Genomic DNA, 5,800 nt, shown 5'->3' on the forward strand with positions numbered 1-5,800 from the left:
CACACACACACACACACACACACACACACACACACACACACACACACACACACACACACCCAAACAATGCAAAGAAGAATTATGTGTGCAGTTTAAGACTCCTCCTATTTCCTTTATTCTTGTACAGTCACATGCAGGATCAGTAACCCTTAAGGCCCTGTTTCACTATTAAGATTTAGACAGCTCATGACAATTCATGAATATTTTTGTCTAACACCAAAGGGTCAGGGTTATGTTATAGAGATGAATTTGTATTAGGGCTGGGCGGTATGACCTCAAATTCAAATCATGGTATAAATTGAACCCCTTCACGGTAACGGTATATATCGCGGTAGAAAATTATCATAAAAAGTTAAGATAAGGTAATTTTTAGAGCATTTTTTTGCAAAAAAACTGTAATCTTAATTAAACCCAACATTTTTGCTTTAATACGTATAGATGGATTTACGACTGAACGATCGTCCACGTGTTTTTTTATAATCTCTGTGGGTAACATATATAAAAAACATTTTTTCTCCGACAATTAGGTGTGAAAAACTGCAGTTGTTAAAGCTTTGCTCTGCGCGACGTGCAGCAGGAGGAGGGAGGGAGGTAATGACCCTGCGACACGTCATTACTTTTCTACAGCGGGAGGAGGAAATTTTGAGGATTTATTCTCTCTATATGTGTGTTAAAACGCTAAATTTCTTCATTATATTTCGAACTCCTGCTCAGTTGTCTCTGCACTCGCAGCCCTGTTGACACGAGTGCGATGACGTAATGACGATAGGACAGTAGAGTATAAATTTCTACCATAGGCCAACTTCATACCGTTTCTACCGTCTACCGCATATACTGCACAGCCCTAATTTATATATAGATGTAAATTAGCCTTGAGCTAAATGTGGTGCAAAGCATCAAATCATGTTTTAATTGCATACTGTCCCGAAAAAACAATTTATGAATGGAAGTCAATCCAAAGCCCCTTGTACTTCACCGTGTCTGTATGTGTGTACATGTGTGTGTGGGCGCGTATTTCAAGTCAAGTTTATTTATACAGCATATTAAAAAAAACAAAATCTGACCAAAGTGCTCTACAGTCCAGTCAAACACTTGTATCAAAAACAAATAGATACAAATAAAGCAGAGAAACACACGATAAGAAAAAGACATCAGCTCTAACTGAATCTAAAACAATCTTGATCAAAAGCCAAAGAAAAGAGGTGGGTCTTCAGCAAAGATTTAAAAGCCTCAACAGTACTATATGAGGGCCATTTTTATACTACACATTTACATGTGAGGACCAACTGGTACATATAAGACCTAAGTAAGCCTAGTCCCCAGTTGGGGAAATGCTAGTGGTGGGATGGGGGTTAGGTTTAGGACTAAAGTGGCAATTGAGTTTATTTCTCATTTCAGTTATAAATGATGCCATAACTCAGTTTGACAATTTCTAATCAGTTTAAACAGAAGCTAAAGAGCTGATGATGCGATACTACTTATTGATAACTAATTGGCAGTACAACCCTTCAAAATGGCAAAACTAATCCTTTAGGGCCTAAATAAAGTCAAGGCTGTAATAATAAATTAGGAACAAAGAACAGGAAGCACAACGCTATGAGCAAGAAGCCCCTCATTGATTATCCAATAGGTATTATTTACATATTTGTAAAAATCTATTTTTTAAGCTGTCATGCATTTTGGTGATTTGCTACTCATTAATTTTAAAAGCATAATATCATCTTCAAAAATAACATCTTAGTAAGCATTTTTCCATTAATAACCAAGGAATGAACTATCGTCCTGGTTGTACTTACAGATCTTACACCATGTGACACTAAGCTATTATTAAGTTGTTGGAAGATTTTTTTTAGAGCAGGTGATAAAAAATTATGAATTATTTCTTAACAGTGTTTCAAACAAACCTAGAAAAAAATAACATCTTGGCCAAAAACATACTCAACCTATGAAATATTCAAAATGGTACCATCTGTGACTGAAACAAGCCTGTTTGACTTGAGCTCTGACTACAACATTTAAAGAACCAGAAACGTTGAAATCAAACTCAAACTGAATTTGATTCTGATGGGGAAAAAACAGAAACCTCATGGACACAACTGTAAAACTTCCCAATATCAATAGTAAAGTCACTTGTCAAGTTGAAACTATAATACTTTATTTCATTTCAAATCTCCCTGGACCCTGGTTTCATATTGTCTGTGCCAAGCAAATGTGGGGAACAATAGTGAATTAATGCTTCTCATCTCCAATTTAATAAAAAAAAAAACAGAAATTATAAAATTGGTACATCTCAGTAAGAGGAGAAAGTTCAACCAAGGGTAGTCTTCACAGGCATTTCAGACATGCACACTCAAAGAGCAAAATAATACTTTATCTTGTTCGTGTCCTAGTAATGTTTGGAACAACCATTGATGTGTATTTATGAGATTTCATATCTGTAGCTATGCTAAAAATGCAATAAGAAAGTCAACAATACCCCTTCCTGTGTGGTATTTGAAGAAATCCAAAAGTCAATAAACTATATCTTTCTGTCTATGTGGATTGAAGTTTTATACCAGTCTCTAGGCCTCACCAGAGATTTCCTGCTTGGAGGACAGGGTGTGATTAAAACTACATGAAATACAGTATGTATTTCAATTCAATTCAATTTATTTACATAGCACCAAGTCACAATATAAATTGTCTCAGGGCACTGTACATGAAAAAAGAACGATCTAAAGAAGAAGCCAGCAGATTGTGTTGACTCACTTCATCACAGTCTTCTATGGAGGTAAATTTGTGTTTTTATTATTCAATCAAACAAAAAGCATCTTCAAACAAAAAATAATTTCAATCAAAATTAATATTTTCAACCAAACTAAAAAAGCTGTTTCAATTTAAAAAATTATTTCAACCAAAAAAAAAATGTTTTATCAACCAAACAAAAAAACCTATTTCAATCAAAAAAAAAAAAAACCTATCAAACATTTTTTGCAAAACATAAACTTTTGGTTGAATCTCAAACTTTTGGTTGATGCTTTAAGTTTTTGGTTGACTTTCTAAGTTTTTGGTTGAACTCAAAAAAGTTTTGAACTCAGAAATCACAAACTAGGGTAGTGGCGCAAGGAGTAGAGAAGCCAAGCTTGTGATTGGAAGATAGCCAGTTCAACTCCAGGTTGGTCTCCATGTTGCACGTGTGTTCACAGAACTAAGGGTAGCAGCTCTGAAAGTTCGTGAAATTTCACACGCATGAGTTTTGCCGGTCACTTGGCTAGAGGAGGGCAAAAGATTGGCGCCTTATCGCACAAGTTCCATAGGAAATGAATGGAGAGAGAGTGACATCGTCTCTCGTGATCAATAAAGTATTTTTAATTTGAATTGAATTAGTATGGGTTTATGCAACTATATTTAGAAAAATTAAAAATACAAGAATGCTCAGTAACTTCACATTTTTAAAGTTTCCAATACTGGTAGCAAAAAATTCAAAGCAATGACTAGAAACTGTTTTGTGTCAATGAAAAAGCAATAAGCAAAGGGTAGCCAGAGCTAAAATTAGACATGGTGGTGAATAAGATGACTGTATCCATCCAGACTGTTTGTTGACCTGAAGACTTTGTTTATAGCTATGACATTTTATAACAGGTTGAAAAATAAAGACAAGCAAGCTTTTTTCCATTACTAGTCTGTGCAGAGGAGCTATAATAACTATCTGCTGGTGGGATCTTCAGATCAGTTATAATCAGACCCTATTAACTGTCTTTTCTTCTAATTCTGCATTAAAACTTCCTCAAACTAAACTATTCACTTAGAATAAGAGCGTATATTGGTGCAGAACTGTGCTCAAAAACAAAATGGTTGTGGTTTTACATTCTTCTGCAGAACAGTGCAGCAGTCCAGAACAAATCATCCAAATGCTGGGTTTATTGTCTTAGTAGCATTTTTCAATCTCACCACTAGATGTTGCTAAATCCAACAATCCCATGCTTTAAAAACAACTTCTAAACCTCCACTGATAATGCAGCTAAATTGTGCTACTGTGTGGGTTTGCAATACATTTGTCAGACAGGTTGAAACTGGCACTCTTTTTGAATCAGGAAATGAGCAGTGTGTTTTATCTACCAACATCTATGACTCATGTTTGCTTCCCAAGTAATAACATGATCCTATTAAACTATGACAGAATTTTGAACCGACCATAACATGTGAACTGCTGTTGATCAAAAACTATTATTTTTTAAACATATTTCTCAATATATAAAATTAACAAATATCAAGACAACATCCAACTTTATGTATTGTAACATCAGTTGTGTAACTTATTTCTTTAAAGTTCAAACTCTTACGTGAATAGGTTCTCGTTAATACCAACAGAATTCGGTCTGTACTTAAAAAAGTATCAAATTTGGTACCCATCCCTACTTGGGGGTATTCAAAAAAATTCAATAAATTGTTAATTTGGTTTTCATTTAAAAAATAGGCATATGGGGAACAATGCACTAGTAAAATAAACACACAAACCAAACAAAAAATACTAATCCAATGGAATTCAGGGTTTAAAATGACAGCATTGGTTTTATGAGGGGGTCCCTGGAAAATTTTCACCCTTGTAAGAGGTCCCCAGACCCAAAATGTTTGAGAACCCATGGCTTACAAGACAAGTTCAAATCCTGCACTCACATTTTGCACTTTGTTTCTTCACACTAATAAAAATGTTTGTGTTTTATAAATCACCTCTCTGTTGTCAGTATTATTCTTGAAATTTTCTGTAATGAATTTTCTATGCAAGGTTTTTATCGTCATTCTGTAGTTACTGCTGTAGAAAATCCACTGCTGATCAAAGGACATTTGAGAAGAGGCAGAGCCGCCCTTAACCAGATTTTTATTGTTTTTTTTCCCTTTGGAGTGTTGCAGCATCCTGCTGGCTCTCAGCCCTGCAGCTCCTGTGCTGCGTGTGCATCAGTTTGGTAGTCCTGCTGTGGACAACCAGACAAAACATTCTTTCTGTCTGAGGTCACCCAGCCAGTGAAATCTTCAGCCCAATGTTCGGGTTTAAAGCTCCAGGCAGCAGTCAGCAGGAGAGTAGCCTGCCCATCAGCAGGGTCAGTGTGTGTGTTAGTTGGGGATAAAACCGTTAAGCAAACAGCATGAGTACTGAAGATTCCCACCTTTCAGCTAGAGGTTTGTGGACGGGTTTTTCCTACAACGTGGGGTATTTTTTTACAAAAAAAAGCAGCCAGGTGGGGACCGAAGTGAATCGTGGGGACCATTGTCAGGTCCCCACGGGTCCAAATGCATGTTACAGGTGTGGGGTTAGGTTTAGGACCAAGGTTTAGATTATTTTTAGGGTCAGGTAAGTTTCTGTGAGGTTAATTTTAGAGTATATGGTCAAGGTTAGGCTATAAAGTCTAAAAAACATGAATGGAAGTCAATGGAAGATCCCCACGGGGTCGAGAAACAAACATGTGTGTGTCTGTGTGTGTGTGTGTGTGTGTGTGTGTGTGTGTGTGTGCGCGCCCATGTTTTTGAAACTGTGTTGAGATGATTTTTCAGGAAAATGCAGCCTCGTGGGGCCGAATGTTCCTTGTGGGGACCAAAGCCTTGTCCCCACGACTTCGGAGGCTGATTTTGGGTTGGGGGTTGGGTTTAGGACCAAGGTGGGAATTGAGTTTAGGATAGTTTTAGGGTCAGGTAGGTACCCGTGAGGTAAATTTTAGGGTAAATGGTCAGGATTAAGATATAAAATTACCAAAAAATGAATGGAATCAATGGAAAGTCCCCACGAGGATAGAGAAATATGGTGTGTGTGTGTGTGTGTGTGTGT

General features: G+C 36.7%; 1 protein-coding gene across 5 annotated transcripts in view; it reads right to left on the reverse strand.

Annotated features, from left to right (window-relative positions):
- Positions 1–5,800, reverse strand: part of plecb (plectin b) — a 189,240-nt gene that overhangs the window by 140,377 nt on the left and 43,063 nt on the right. The window lies entirely within an intron of this gene.

Source organism: Austrofundulus limnaeus, unplaced genomic scaffold, assembly GCF_001266775.1.
Source record: "Austrofundulus limnaeus strain Quisiro unplaced genomic scaffold, Austrofundulus_limnaeus-1.0 Scaffold209, whole genome shotgun sequence".
Classification (NCBI taxonomy): domain Eukaryota; kingdom Metazoa; phylum Chordata; class Actinopteri; order Cyprinodontiformes; family Rivulidae; genus Austrofundulus; species Austrofundulus limnaeus.